Source organism: Nipponia nippon, unplaced genomic scaffold (assembly GCF_047370975.1).
Source record: "Nipponia nippon isolate SJK-2023a ecotype South Korea unplaced genomic scaffold, ASM4737097v1 scaffold_5, whole genome shotgun sequence".
NCBI classification, from domain to species: Eukaryota; Metazoa; Chordata; class Aves; order Pelecaniformes; family Threskiornithidae; genus Nipponia; species Nipponia nippon.
The window spans coordinates 92,985,023-93,002,107 of NW_028262369.1; the positions used below are offsets into that span (position 1 = coordinate 92,985,023).

At 38.9% G+C, this 17,085-nt stretch overlaps 1 protein-coding gene across 1 annotated transcript in view; it reads right to left on the reverse strand.

Moving 5' to 3' along the window:
* TMEM163 (transmembrane protein 163) overlaps positions 1-17,085 on the reverse strand; it is a 105,063-nt gene that overhangs the window by 43,185 nt on the left and 44,793 nt on the right. The window lies entirely within an intron of this gene.

Here is a 17,085-nt window from a genome sequence, read left to right on the forward strand (position 1 = left end):
AACTGAGAATGGTACTCACTGAACCTGTTCACCCTGAATAAAACGCACAGCACTCTAGTTCCAGTATTAAGAGATGAGGGCTTGGAATAAAGCCTAAAAGGATTAATTTTACTACTCATTTATGAGCAGATACCAGCTAACTTACTACGAAACATACATTTTTGTAAAAATAAAAATACTTGAAAAAACCAGACTCATCAACGACTTTGTCAATCTTAGGCTGACAAACACAGTATCTAATTTTCAGTATTCCAGTATTTATTAGAACAGCTTGGCAGAACAGAGCTACTATGGTTTGACTGTTCTTTTCAGTAACAGCAAGCTGCAGTTCTGTGGCACTTATCTGGATAAACAGAAATTAAAATCTTGGAAAAAATAACCCTTTTCTTCTTGATCTAAGATGTAGCTGTGGCCACGAGCATGCCAGATATCACAAATATTTGGACTTTATCATTACAATTGGCCAAAACACAAAGAAAAGTCATCAAGTTCATTTCCAGATTCCCATTTTCTCAAAGTTTAAGAGTACTGAAACAGCTAGTATGGCCTTACATCTCCCTCCCATTGTTAAATCATGATTTCCCAGACTTCACCTCCTAGGTGAAAAAAGAGGCTATATTTCTTGGTCAGACTAGCCAGGCAAGAGCTACACTTGACAAGCTGACACTAGCTTGTAGTGATCCACCTGCAAATTTGAACACTTCACTGCATAATAATATATTACTTATCAAATTTTCAGTTTCAAAAACTGCAGAAGTTGCATCAAAAAAATACGGGCATTCACAGGTACACACAAGCTTGCAATGTTCCTGTTATTACTGCTTTCATATGATGCAGTTCAAAGCCACACTTTTACTCCTACTTCTATTTCTAGCCTGTCCCTGTAGTGGAATTAGCACCTCAGCTTTTACTAAATTGCCAGCTTTTTTCCCCACTTGAATCCAGACTTAAAACAAATTAACACTATGATTCCCTTAAAAGTGAATATATAATTTCTACGGGTGATGAAGCGCATACAGATAGCCACACCTTAAGAATGGTATTTGGTGTATTTAAAGCATAAGGTCTTCCGCATGAGAAGTGTCTTTATTTTTACGTATTCTATCACCGTGAATATCCACAGCACACACAATCTGCATGACCCGAGCTATCTAAAATGGTAATTAAAACCAAGTATTAACTAGCAGTGTCACAAGTCTGCTTAAACCTTTTTGGTAGCTGGTGAATATGACTGGAGGAAAGACTTTCCAAGGACTGGTACCCTACAACACTAACTTGTAGTGGTAAAAGGCCAGAATAAAAGTAGTAATGACCATTTAGGCACTGGAAAGATACATTTTTATATTATTTATTTACGTACTGGTTTTCTAATGGGAAAAAACATCCCTTTGTTATTTGACTCTGAAAGAAAGACAATGTTAAAGCACCTTCAGCCCTGACTTAAGCATATTGATACTTCTAGCTGACACGTACAGTCATAAAGCTCACCAGTAAATCACCCCAGCTTGAATGTGATGTTTACCCATGAGTCTAGGCTCTATGGCAGAGAAAGCAACTGTAATATTGGCATACAGGACATCAACCAATGCAGATTGCCACGAGCTGACCACATCCTCTAAAGATAACGACTGGCTCCCATTCTAGGCACTGAAGCTGAAAGGACTTTTAGAGAAGTACTTCTTAGCATCCAAGCACTTGAGACTCCTGGGCAAAGGAATAACCAGTGGTCCTTATGCCTCCAATATCACAGCCATGCTCCTCGAGCAATGTACGGCACTGCAGGAATGGATCACAGAGCTTTTGCTGAACCCTCACCTTCCTTCACAATACACATTTTCAGTTATTCTCAGAAGAGCCTCTGATGCAAAAAAAAAAAAAAAAAGAGATTCTTAATCTCCATATTGAATCAGTACAATGGTGGGAAACAGGCAATGAGGAAAGAACAGAGCAGGTAGCTTAAAAATCCTGTGGAGCCACTGCATACATTTAGCAGCTACACTGCCATGACAGTGGGAGCCTGCTTTTAGCTAGTTTATTGGCTAAATTGGACAGCATTTTATTACCTCTACAATAAAGCAGATAATCCTAATGCATTTTCCTGACATTTGTAAACGGAACTTACAAGCAGTCAGAAACTAAAAATAGAGCCAGCACAGTAAGCCACAAATCTGACACTGCCTCTACCTGCACAGCGACATCAATTTGTGAAGTCTGCCAGCCTATAGGTCAGATTTCACTGTAATTCCTTCACCCCTTCCAAAATTATTCCAAATAAAGAAAAATACCCTATTTCCCACACATTCTACCCTCAACAAAATAAGGGTTTTTATTCATTTCCACGTGCCTCAGAAAAATCATATGACTAGGGCCCTAACCCTACAAAATCATTGCAATTTAACTCTTCAGCCATCTAGTCTCCCAGCAGCCTTCGCCAGGTTTAATCTATCTAAAATGTGTTCCTGGAGAGCCAGGACCCGACAGTGACCCTAGGCCTCTCTTTTCCTTCTCTGCATTGGGAGAGCACCCTGGTATCTTTTTGCACAAACGTAGGAGGCAAGACATAGGACAGGAATTAGCTCTGCCTCCAGTTCTCCCAGACAGAAATCTTTGGGATGACTCTGGCTACAAATGAGAGATGTTACGTACAAACGGCTCCTCTATCCATCATAAAAATCTCCTCTTACCTACCCAGAGAGGGGAAGACTATTTTTAGGAAGCTCCTCTTGATGGGACAATCACTCTGTCATGTTTGCTTTGAAATTAGCCTTTTGAAAGACACACCTGGATGTTGGCACATAAAATCTGGCTTCAAAGAGCATGACCTGCACTGAGCAGAAATCAGGTAGGCAATTTGAACATCACTGAAAGCACTGGGTTTATTTCTATGCATATTACGATGCCTATCTTATAGGTTGCACAGAGTCACAAGTAAGAAGAACTGGAAGCTGTGCTGAATCAGAATTGAAACTGAAATACAGTCTGTTTTCATTGTCCAGTGTTGGTAAAACACCAAAAACTAACGTTACAATAAATATTTCAAAATAAATCCATTCCAAGCAGAGAAAACCAAACGAGTAATACTTTCTAAAAATTCCTCACAACAACTGAAGGCAAAGAACAGAAATGACGCTGATACCGTTAATACTTGTAAAAAACCCTACTGACCAGGATCAACAGGTATTGGACTTACTGGACACGTGCATTTCCCCAGGCCCTTTCTCCCCTCCTGGAAATTCCAGTAGAGCAAAATTTAAGGGTTTTTATGCACATGCCCAAAATTTCTGCAGTCAGCACAGTAGCTACAAATGGCTGCTAAACATCCAATATCTCAGACACAAGTTTGCCAGACATCTAATCTACATGGGCAGATCCAGCGCTATCCATCAATGTCATGTTTCCACACCCGTATTTCTATCCCAAAGTAACTGGCAAAACTGTACCAACTCTATCTATACAAAATCTTCAGCTCATTTTCCCAGTTTATAATTGCATGAACATGGTGAAGACCCTTATTTCTGGGCAATACCATTATACTGTTATGTATGTATCTACCAAGTAGAAGCACAAGTTTAATGTATATTAAACCTGGATCTTGATCTCATTAGAATTTATGGCCTATTTGTAAAGAAGTCCCTAAGAGGGTTCATTTTTCCACCTGCCTGTCCTAGTGACTCCGTGCAGAATGAACTGCAGCAGGGTACTAGGAGACCCCCATCCTTGGGGAAGACTCAGCTGTGGGACGTGACTCAGTGAACGGGGCCCTAAAGGAGCCAGACATCATGTCCTCGGCTCTGCCACTGCCTGGGGCATGACTGTTAGGCCAAGAAATTACTCTTCTCGAGTTCTTTGTTTTTCCAATGTCTGAATTTGTTTTCTGTACAAATTCTCCACGCTTCAGAGCAGCGACTGTATCTTCCAGTCTGTCTCTACTGTCCCCTGGACTATAGGCAGGGCTGGAACTTCTCACTTCTAAATGTGTACAAAAGCAACAAAGCTAAGGAACCTAGGATTTACTACTCCCTTCCTTCAAAAAGAAAGTGCAATCCCACCAAAACTATTAATCAGCTTTACCTTTTCCTTCATTTTTTTAAAGGACTGAGATCCTTGACAGAAACAAGTGACTTTATCTACTATTTAATAACAATTTACTTCTTCCATAACAAAAAAAATCTTCAAGGTATCCTAAAAATCTTTGCAGATTCAGTCTGGTAACAAATTCTGCTATTGGTAGTGGTAAAGCTTTCCAGGAATATCTTTCTTTCCTTGTCTATTACTCAGTTAATATTTTTTTGTTTGTTTGTTTTCATCTCTTGCAATGGTCAAACCCTTAGCAGCTGCAAAATTCCATAATTTAATTTACTTCAGTGAACTACAACAATGTATATCAGTTGAAGATTTTCCTCATTTCTTATCATAGAAACAGTAGAATTTCAGGGCTTTGTGCAAGTTTTCCTTTGAGTTTAATTCAAACAATTCTTTCCAGTTTGCTGACATGCTAGCAAAAAAAATAATTGTCATCTCTGACTTCAGGATTTTCTATCCTAAATAATTCATTTTTCAGTGTTTCAATTTCAGAATTTTTTAAAACCTACTTTTTGTGATTCTTGCAAAGAATTAAATGTCAGTTCTCCCTTAATTGCCTTTGTTTACACGTTTTCTGATTATATTTGTCTTGTGGCTGCATCAGTGCCTCATGGTAAAAGATCAGAAGACATTTCAGGGGTTAACTATTTACAGTATTGGCTTTCACGCAGGCAGCACGGATGTAGTTTTCCTAGACTGATTATTCATTATACCCTGGTGCTCATCAATAGCAGCAATCTCAAAGAACAGCAAAGCAGTCCAGTCCTAAAGCTTCCTTAGTCTCCCAGTTCACTTCTGTTTAATTTGCTTTCATCTTCCCATTTACTACTGAAAGAGCGCCCATGCCTCCACTGGCATGCCCCACAAATGAACAGGACAGAGTGGGCAACCAAACAGGACTGCACAATCCTGAACTATGAAACAATCCCACCACAAAAAACAAGGTATAACTTATCAAATGATGAAAAAATTATCCATGTGGAGAAAAAAAAATGAACCAGCTTCCTCTACAATACACAAGAGACAGTTCTCAAGAGCATACCAGTAATACAAAAACACTGAACGATAGAGACATACACACCCCAAGGGTAAATCTGTTCCTGACTTCAGAAGAAATAATGCCTGGGCTCTCTTTTAACAGCTGCTGAAATATCTTCTGTATACAACAAGCCTTCACTGCCACCCGTCAGTGACTATAACACTAAAAAATGGTCAGCCAAATATACCAAAGCAGTTGATTTTGTATGCCACTCTTTCCAGCACAGCTAGAGACGAACACGAGAAACCATTTGTTTCGGGAAAGCTTTTTGTAAAACCAGAAAGCAGGCAACTCCAATAAGGCAGAGTTAACAGCAATTTCCAGGGTTGCTCAGAAGTCCATGCAGGGGTAATATTGCAGTATTGCACTGCAGTGCCAGTTCTGGGAGAAAGCAGGACCCCTCCTGTCCAGCATCCCACTGTTTCACACACTCCCATGCTTCCTTTCTCAGGTGCCAACCTTCTGTTTTCAAACAAGATCATCTCAAAAAAAGAACACAAATAAAACGGAGAAAAGAAGGAGTGGTATTTTTGTTTAGTTCTGGCTTTCCAGGGGGCAGGAACTAAAAAAGGCCCCATATGTTATAGCTCCAGTTGAGCTTTATCGGGATACTAAATGCATATGTTTGCATTTAAGAATAGGAATAATAAAACTTGAATGTCTATAAGAAACATACTAGTTTTCCTTCCAGGCACATGGTGCAAACTCTCTGCAAGTGAATATACAGGTGCATAGTTTAATCTGTTATATTTCAAATGGGGTCACTTGAATCACCCAAAATAACTCGGTGCAATGACATTAAAGCACATTGTCTTTTAATGAAACTATGTATTATTGATGCCCCAACTCCAAATATAACAACTAAAATGGTCTAGAATGTTGCAAGTGCCCGTAACTGCACATTTACCAGGGAAGCTTTTGCAGCTTATGCCTACAATCCACAGACTTTGTAATTTTGAGCCTGAAACTAGCTTCCAAAACCAAAGCAAGCATTTTGGCCCTGCACAGGGACAAGGAACGAGTGGTCCCTTGGCTAAAAAAGCCACAACCATCCAGAAATATTGAGTGATATCAGATACACTCAAGAGCCATTTCTAAAGCCCTGTGGCCAAGATGTGTAACTCGCTGTATCCAAATGAAGGTTATTCCAGATTTAATGACCTAAGAGACTCCCCAAAGGCAACATTTCTCCCATCTTTTGTGTTTTACTGACTGGAGGCAAAGCTAGCAGAGAAGTATTCAGGTCCTAACACAGCATAAAGAATTTATTCTTGGGAGTTTGGCCAGATGCTTTAAAGCAGGTTTTACTTAACAGAATAAGCCAGAAAACTGAGGTGAAGGTTTCTAAATGCTTATCTGACTTAAATGGGTTTCTGGAAGCTTCATAAAGATCCAGCAAACTCATATTTTATACATGTATCCCCAAACCCGTACCAGCTTGGACATAGGCTAAACGTTTTTACCAGTCATTGAAGGTTTTGAATTGTTAGTAAAAAAGAGCTGAAATACTGCCATTATTCTCAGGTTCTGGTAAGTTCCTGTCCTGTGGTCACATCAAAAAGATGGAGAGATCCTTTCAAAAAGATAATTAAAGAGCGATATCGTACACAAGCTACAGCTCAGACGTATTTACATTGAATTTACATGCAAGGATTCAGGCTAACTGCAGCACAACCAACAAGAAATATATGAGTATTGTTAGTTGTGCTACGTATTGTGCTATGTGAAAATGTTCATTAGCTTTTATGTAGAACACAAGCACATTTTAAAGAACATAACCAGTGAGAACTGCATCATCCCCCCCCCCCCCCCCCCAGTTATTTGTCTCCATTACTGTAAAGAAGCCTAGTGGTTTAATTTGAAAAAGATGCTTAACCTGAAGTTTGCCAAATTTAGACTAAATGAAATATATCAGAAAACTCCAAATGCCAAACCTCCAGATTCAGCATCTTTTTTAATTTATTCTTCCCCTATTTTTATACTACTGTTTCAAACTTGACTTGATTGTGAATTCTGTTTTCAACAATTACGGTGTATCAGACATCAAGAGCGTGAAAAAAATCATTAATGCTGCTGTTCAAAAAACCAAGCGAGTCCAGTTTGAAAGTACTTCTAAGAAACACAAATAACTGTCAACATTGTGAAACCTAATTCTCAGCATGCTACAAAGATTCAAACCACAGGCCTTACGGTACACACAAACAGTATTTCATTGGTTGATATTTCAGGTTCAAAACCCTCACACCAGCAGACAAACATAACGCAGCTTTAAATACCTGGAATCTCTGTATAACCTCTGCTCCACATAAATTGGCTGATTGAAATGCAACATGGAGGATTTAGATCAAGAGAGGATTTAGTTAGCTTTGCCACATATCATATTTCTTTCTAGAAGTATTCAAGATATCCCGTACCTTAAATATAGTCCTTAAATAACATAAGAAAAAAAATGTGTCTGCGGTTTAAGTCTACTCAAGTTGGATTCTTCCTGGTGTTCTTTAAACTTAGGGAAAAGAAACATATTTTAGCCATGGTAAGCATTTAAAACCAGTCCACAAAAGCACTGGCTAAATTCTCACTTTTCCACATTAACTGTAAGAACCTTTTCTTAGTATCTGCTATCCACAATACAACACAGGTGAATTTTCTAGTTACAAACAAATACAGACCTGCCAGGTAATAATATGTTCACTGGAGCCGCACGTGAACTTCAATATACAAATTTTTGATCAAAGATCTTTTTTCCCTAGAACTTCAGTAAAATTTTAAGCAGCTCAATGGATGCAGCAATAAATTGCAAGATTTTGTATTTACCATAGAAAGTTTTCCAAATAAATTAGAATTTTTGTTTTATTTGATGGATGTTAACTTTTTCATTCAGTATGTGTGTGGAGAGAGTTGTATTTTTTGAGGTCATTACAGACATATAACTATATTTACAATTGCCTCAAAAAATAATCAAGCCAAACAATTGCAGTAGTCTCCCTGTTTCACAGATAAAGAAACAGAACTGGATCAGGGATCCTAGGAGATATTTGAAGATCAGGGATCCAGAGTAAGTTTAATAGCCAGATTCTGAAGAGAGGGTATAATTGTTTGAAAAGGCAGCTAGGTCTGGGTGGTTGGCACAGTCTCACACATCATACTGTCTTACTAAGTAACTTTTGACAAAACCCTTAAACATTCCCTTTTTTAGGATTCTTATATATAAAACAGGACAAAAGTACTTCCACACTTCAGGATGTTATACACAGGAAAAATCATTTTATCATATGGAATCATCTAGTAATTCTGCAAAGAGTGACCACGGGCACCATGGGTATCTTATCTATTTGAATAAACTGCTTAGTATTATGATCTGCCTTTTATGATATTTCATATTCTCAAAGCACTGCCTTAACTTTTAGAAATGCAAACTTTAACTACGGAAAATGGTAATCCAGTTAGAAATGACCTGCATGATTTTTATGGCATTCCAACAGCTTAACAGTTTTAAGATACTCTGTTTTATACTAGAAGTATGTCAACAGACTTCTGAAAATCAAAGCAGACTTCCTTTTACACAGAGACATAGCAGTACTTCAGAAGCGTATCAAGTGCTGAAAAAACATTCCTATTGAAAATAATTTTGTGCTGCCCTTTAACTTGCATTAGCATAATGTAATGATAATTATTGAAACTGATGTGACTAGTGCACTCCCATCAACGGGTTATTACAAGCTCATTTTTGTCCTGCTGAAACCTCTAGAACACAAATGCAGTGAGACCTGTGAATGCAAAGGTGACTATTTTAAGCATCCTTCATTTTAGATACCTTTGAAAGGTTCCGAATTTGGAACACAGAAAAATAAGTCCACACAAAATTGTCATTTGGCCACCCAATCATGAAGACACCCAAAATAATTATGAGAAAGAGCTATTAAAAACTACATTCAAACTCAGGTAAATGAGAACATATAGACAGGCTGATACTTCTTTTTTCCTCTAAACAATTTCTAGCATAATGATCTATCTGCGTTCTATTTTTTTGCAAAAATCACACAACTACAACAGGAAATCTGTCAGAAGGAATGAAGGTATTTGCTTGTCACTTTCCTTGGTATTTTTGTCTGGTTCCTCCCTCAGCTAACAGGTGGTTAAGTCCTGCAATTCTGTTCTTGAGGAGGATAAACACAATTTGAATAAATTCTCTGCACAAACACATTTGTGATTTAGAAATCTAAGACCCTGGCTGGAGCCCCTCTGGGACTGACCCTGGTTCAGCAGATCCTGGGACAAGGAATGGCCACTCTAACCTGGAAGTCAGAGGGCACAGAGCATGATCCGACGCAGATCTGCGACACACAGCGGTACAGCAGGCTGCTGCTCTGGAACCAACGGTTCTTCTCTATACATGGATCGGCGCATTTCCCAGCACTTCCCACACTAGCCAATGACTAACGGCACAACTGAGTTCCTCTATTGTCAGTGGGAACAACACAGCAGAGTGTAATAACGCAAAGACTGACAGGTTTTCCTTAGCATAATAAATAAAAGAGAAGAAAAAAAGGAGGTTTATATTCATTTCTCTATGCATGGCTTTCCTGAACATGCAAAGAATGGAACATGGTATGTGAAGACAAGACCAGAAGAAATTTCACACTCATGACATTTAGTGTTTTATTAAATGTTTGTTCTCTGAGCATTTTAATGACCTTAGAAATACAAAAACCAGGGAAAATTCAAACTGAAAAGCTATGGTCGTTGAAAAATAATTAGTCGTCTTCACAGTCTTTTTCATCACCCCTATCAATTTCAGAGACAAGACACATATCACGGTACCACCCATTTTAATTAGATGGCTAGTGAGCTGCTCCAGAACCAAAACAAGCTGCCAAATACAATTAAGCAGGCTGCCAGAATATAGCACACTATTACAGAGATTTTCTTTTTACAAAGTGAGATTAAGAATGCAAACCATCCCAGACACCTCAGTGAATTAGTGGAGAAACTTTAAGACTTGGCTTTACATACACATTTAAAAAAACAGAATTCCAATTTAAAGTTGCTTTTAGGTACAAAAATTTTTAGATATCTCAACTGGCTGTGGGAGAGGACACCCGATGAGACTTGTCCAGCTGTAGACATGCAGCCTGTTTTACTACGTAGGAGCCTGAAGGCCTGTTCTCAGAGGTGAATGTTAGGCACAGAGCATGTCATGCTAAGGACACCTCTATGTACTACTAGACAGGAAAGAAGCTATTCCATACCCCTTTAAATCCTTCCATTTCATCTTCAGTTTTAACAAGTGAAGAGTTCAATTCCTGCCATTTAACATCTTAAACTTGTAAAACTCTTACAGGGGCATTCTCACAGTCTAAGAATCTGCAGTTTTAAAAATGCAAAATCACTTGCAGTCCCTTTACTGGTCTGTATGTTCAAGAATTCCTGTATGTGGCATATTTGACAAAGCACTAAAATTCAAACATGGAAGAATTATATCGGAATAAAGTAATATTTATTTTGGAACGGAGGGTAAATTGGGAAAACTATCACAATTTTACACAATAAATTTTACTGGTCAATTTTGCTAATAAACCTTAAAAAATGCCCAAACAACTATGGTCGTTCTGAATCAGCAAGTATTTTCATAATTTAATTTTATTTCAGTACTGTCCTATCAAAATTTATTTACATTTACTGTATTGTCAGATAGTTTGTGGCAGATTATCACCTAGATTCTTACACTATAAACTCATTTCTATGGTCAGATAACTGGAAAGCAAGAGATGACTGAAAATGTTACCTTGTTGTTTATTCAGTTAGACCAACTGGCAGACTTTATCCCCTATTTCAGTACATCGTATCATGGGTTCTGATCAAAGCGACATTTAACTAACATTCCTATCTCTATTAGGGAAGATTATTTTATTTCCACAAAGTAGTTAAATAGTCCAGATAACTGCAAGTAAAACGTATTGATAAAGAAGGGAGGAAATCGCAAGCTTATATATTGTTACTCACTGTGTGTAAGCAAACTGATGAACATACTTTCACCCAAGTCAACAGGGCTTTGAGGGACAAAAGAGGTTTGCTCACAAAATAAATGATGAAACTAGGATCTAATATGTATAAAGCCATTTATTTGAGTTCTCTAAGCACAGAGGAAATGACGTTTGCTGATTGCTTCTTAATGAAGGCCATCTTGCAAGGCTAAAAGAGAAGGTAGGAAGCCATACAAGTATAAATCTTTAAGACGGGCACTCCCTACAACTCTTATTCTGCAAAAGCTATCCACTCTTAGTTTTATTTTAGCATTGTCTTCAATGGAAGGCATGCTGGTTCATTCTTGTATAATAATTTTACTCTTTTCTATTCCCAAATACACTTTAAAGTGTGCAAGTCCAGAAGATTCTTTCTTTGCCGGACCTTCTTTGCCTATGCTTTTTTAACTAAAAGATATTTTGTGTGTTTTGTTAGCAGGATTTCAGCCCAACGACTAAAAGAAGCAGACTCTTGCTTTACTTCTCATATGGCTGCTGGAATGTAAAGAAATCTTAAAGTCTGAACTGGATTATTAATGCTCCTTTAACACAGATCACCAAGCAATGAAAATTCACTCTCCTTATGCAAATTTAATTAAGCATCCAAGTTCTGAACACAGACAATTCTACTAAATAAATAAAAAAAAAAAAGGGGGAAATCCTCTGTGTTATCTTTTTCATCGTTCTAGGCTGAAATATAAACAAACCTTCCAGGGAGAGAATCAAGTGTCTGATAGCTCTCTGTTGAATTTAACTGTAGGAAGGAATTGCAAGCCCTTCAGACAAATCTATTACTCAGACAACGTGCTAATCTTAACAATCTATTGCCAAGGGCCGCAATAATGAAGGCTGTCATCAATCCTACTTCAGTATTGCAACACGGAGATGCTCTGCTAGCAACGATGACACACACACACACTGTACACACGAAACAGCACTGCAGTCAGGCTTAGTACACAACTCAAGAGCAAACCTGTTAAGTTAGCTGTGGGCTCTAAGTCATTAAGTAAAAATTACAAGGAAATGTGAGTCTTAACAACAAATTTCCTTTGTTCTGTTGTTTTTAATCAAGCTTTGGTAGTAGCTTTTTAAGGCAATGATTCTAAATAAACCTTCTTGGAAACACATAATGCTGATTCTCTAACAAAAACATTTTAAAACTGTTACAGTTCTCTTCCAGTTGCACAGTCTTGACAACAGGTAGCAGTAGGAAATCCTACCCAACAATTCACAAGACCAGGAAGATTTTAACAGCTTCCCTGAAGGATGCAGAGTTCTAAAAGTAAAAGAAAAAACAGCAAGTGGTTGACATGCCACACTACTTTGCATCTGTCCAATTTTAGAGTAATTGGCTTGACACATCTACAGCTAATTCTGATCAAAGTAACAGCAAACTTCCAATCCTGTCTCGATGAGATGAGCTTAATTTATTTGGACAAAAAATAGTCCAGGCAACATCAGAAAAAATGCGATGATAAGACAGGAGGATATTACAAAGTTGTACACTGCTATTTACAACATGTAATCATGTCAATAAAACTCGAACTACATCGATTGGGTTTTTGTGTTCCATGCACAACTACTCCAAGGAGCAAGCTCTTGAAAAGTGCTAGAAACATATACCCAGGATAAAACCCTTTACGTCCAGCAGCATGCCCTCTTCTTTTAACATACAAAGGGCTTTTGCTGTTGCTTTTTTTCATTTTTTGTTATACGTGCTGATTATTAGCATGAAACAGAAGCAAAACTAAGAAGAAAATTTCTACATTTCAGTATACAGGGAACGTTTAAAGCAGAGCTGACATGTACCTGACTTGCAATCAAAATGACTTTTCAGTGGAAGATCCTAAGCACCAACAATTCATGGAGTCATCTAAAATATCCTGACTTAATTTTTCTAAAATGGTAAGCATAGCCTCTGCAAATCCAGCCTCAAGTTTTCTGCCAGTAGCACTTCTGAAAATGGAGCTAACTTTAAAGGCGCTAACATGTCTTCTACAATCATGACACCAACAGTTCCAAAAAATTTTTTTTGGCAATGATATACTTTTAAAAACATTTCTTCAGATTATTGAAGGTGAAAAAACACACACACACTTTTTTATCATTCTTAGATCCTCATCTGCTCTGCTTTTAGAGATCAGTCAGTATCTAGTCATTTTCTGGCTCCATGCATAAAGTAATGATGCTTTTTTTTTTTCCATTTGTTAATCACGTTGAGAATACTTGATTATTTATAAAAGGAGAAACCTAGAATTACTAATACCAGAATGCTGGATGTGTATTTAAAAAAATCCAGTGGTCTAAATTTGTAGTCACCAATCCTGATCCTTGAGTCCGAGATTAACTTACTAGAACTGGTAGGTTTTGTGATGGCTGAGAATTGTAACACTATCGTAGCATTTCATATGGGGCAAAGATGTCTTGCTTGCTGTTCTCACTGTGCCGGACTTACTGCTTCTCTTCTTGGTGGTGAAAGGCCTTGAACTTTCTTGGCCTGACAATGCACCAATAAGGCTTCAGCCCGATTCCCTCAATGACGCAACCACTGCCCCTAGTGATCCTCCTGGAAACTATGCTAGGGCACATGGAAAATAAGGAGGTGATTGGTGACAGCTAAGTGGCTTCACTAAGGGCAAATAATGCCTGACAAATCTGGTGGCCTTCTATGACAGGGTTACAGCGTTGGTGGATAAGGGAAAAGGAACTGATGTCATCTACCTGGACTTGTGCGAAGCATTTGACACTGTCCCACGTGACGTCCTTGACTCTAAATTGGAGACACATGGATTTGACGGATGGACCACTCAGTGGATAAGGAACTGGCTGGATGGTCACACTCAAAGAGTTGTGGTCAATGGCTCGATGTCAAAGTGGAGACCAGTGACGAGTGGCGTTCCTCAGGAGTCAGTATTGGGACCAGCGCTGTTTAATATCTTTGTTAGCAACATGGACAGTGGGATTGAGTGCACCCTCAGCAAGTTTGCTGATGACACCAAGCTGTGTGGTGCAGTCAACATGCTGGAGGGCAGGGATGCCATCCAGAGGAACCCTGACAGGCTGGAGAGGTGGGCCTGTGCGAACCTCATGAAGTTCAACAAGGCCAAGTGCAAGGTCCTGCACCTGAGTCGGGGCAATCCCAAGCACGAATACAGGCTGGGCAGAGAACGGACTGAGAGCAGCCCTGAGGAGGACATCGGGGTGCTGGTTGATGAGCAGCTCACCATGACCCAGAAACGTGCGCTTGCAGCCCAGAAAGCCAACTGTACCCTGGGCTGCATCAAAAGAAGCGTGGCCAGCAGGGCGAGGGAGGTGATTCTGCCCCTCTACTCTGCTCTCGTGAGACCCCACCTGGAGCACTGCATCCTGCTCTGGGGCCCCCAACATAAGAAGGACAGGGACCTGTTGGAGTGGGTCCAGAGGAGGGCCACAAAGATGATCAGAGGGCTGGAGCACCTCTCCTATGAGGACAGGCTGAGAGAGCTGGGGTTGTTCAGCCTGGAGAAGAGAAGGCTCCGGGGAGACCTTACAGCAGCCTTCCAGTACCTGAAGGGGGCCTACAAGAAAGTTGGAGAGGGACTTTTTACAAGGGCACATAGTGATAGGACAAGGGGTAATGGCTTTAAACTGGAAAAGGGTAGATTTAGATTAGATATAAGGAAGAAATTCTTCACCATGAGGGTCGTGAGGCACTGGAACAGGTTGCCCAGAGAAGCTGTGGATGCCCCCTCCCTGGCAGTGTTCAAGGCCAGGCTGGATGGGGCTTTGAGCAAGCTGGTCTGGTGGAAGGTGTCCCTGCCCATGGCCAGGGGGTTGGAACTAGATGATCTTTAAGGTCCCTTCCAACCCAAACCATTCTATGATTCTATGATTTCAGTTGCCTGCTGCCTGATGAAGAAAAGATGTTCCTTTTGCAAAGCCTTCCAAGCCAAAATAGGTATTTCATATTCAATTATAGCTCTCACTATGTTAACTTACTCACTGCTTTTGATGACCTCTCAGCCTCCCCCCCAGGTAAGACACTTTTTAAGTTTACAAGTCATTGTATTGTTTTCCCTACACTGCTCTTACTCATCTTTTCTTTCCAGCTGGCTAGTGGTCAGAGCCATACTACAATGTTAAGTATACTTCGCAGCAAACAGAAAAGAAATTGCAGCAAGTTCATTGAGCCACTCTAAGAGAAAATCAAGAATAAAAGCAGAGGGTAAAATCAATGTAAATTACCTGAAGTTAATGTGTACGAGCACAGAATTTACATATCTTTGTAGCGGTGTTATAGAAGAGTCTAACAAATATTTTCCCTTTAGCCCCAAGCAGGTCAACTGTCAAGTCCAAAGATATTATTGCAACATTCAAACAAGTAGACTATATTACTACATTAAATAATATCATACGAGAAAAGTCGCTTACTTTCAGAAAGTAGAAAGAGCAAGGTACTTTTAATTGACTGTGCAAAGAAAATTACTCTAACTTGATTGCATACATAGGAGATAAGCGTCCAGAGTCTCAGACTGTGTAAATTTACATCATGTTCTTCAGATATGTTTATACTGCTTGATTATCTAGCCTTCATGTAATCGACTGTGTTTGTAACACTCAGCCTAAATTTACAAATTTCCCATTTTGAATAGAGTGTGGTAAAGAAGTCTAAAAATTTCAACGAAATTACTGAGATAACTTGACCAATGGCAATGCCGGATAAAAGAATACTTACAATTTAAAACATTATTTTGCAAATATATTTTTGAAATGCTGGAAAGACAATATCCCTTCTTCAAATGAGAATTTGTAACAGCTTCTTGAACATCTTAATAATGTAACTTCCTTTTGCATACTATCTTTTAAAAAATAGCCTGCCATACACTTCTTCATTCTACCAAAGAATAAAATAAAGAAAAAGGCAATTGAAAGGAATGGTCAGGGAGAAGAGATTAACTTGGAGCTAGAGCTGAGGCTCCTCTGGGGTAGGATGTAGGAATCACACATATCATATGGAAACCATGAGATTAGACACAGTACACACAAAGTCTTCAAAGGGCTTTGGAACAATTCTGAAACTTCTTCTGCAGCAAGGAGTGTATCTTTGTACACGAAAGGAGGTGATCGTTCTGTACATATATAGTATAGACAGTTAGCCCTAATAATATTTGTAAAATGGATTTGCAATAAGTTAAGGCAAATAAAATCTCCTTTGTGCCAGAAAGCCCTTATGACACAGAAGCCAATCTTTATGCTATACATACATTTATAGGCTCATACTTTCAAAGAAAATCGTAACTTATTTCTGGCCTCCTTAGCATCTTTTATAAATATATGACAGAAAAACAAGAGTCATGGTTGAGGATCAGTCATTAGGCAGACTACAAGCAGACCAATTTCTTTGCTGTGGCACTTAGTACTACACTGTACATTGAGTTATTAGCCATAAGACTTTAGAAAATATCCAAGAGGGATCTTGGGGTACAACTCTCCCAGCCATGTCATCCAAAGTTCTGGCATATAATTACCTCTTGGAATGACGGCACATTTCCTACAGACGTTCCAAACTGATGTAATCAAAATCCTGCAAGTGATCTCAGTTGCAACAGGGAAAATTTGAAGGGAGGAAAAGATCAGAAGCCTAAATCATAAACTCTAAAGACTCCATTCGTTTGCTTTTTTTCATTTGTTTTCTTCACATGGATTGTCTTCCCAGGAATATATAAGAAAAGCATCCATTCTTTTGTATAAAAGACCTGTTTCAAATTTGTCATATGGCTTTTGTCATAAGCCATAACAGAAACAAAATGACAGACTGCTACCTGGACTGCTGTACAGTAGAACCAATACCGATTCGTGCTTGATTTCGATTTCACTATAGGAGATATGCTTCAGTTTAAATAGGTCAACACAACCTTTCAACCCTTACAATCTGAATTATAAGCAAGCCTGCTCACCAGG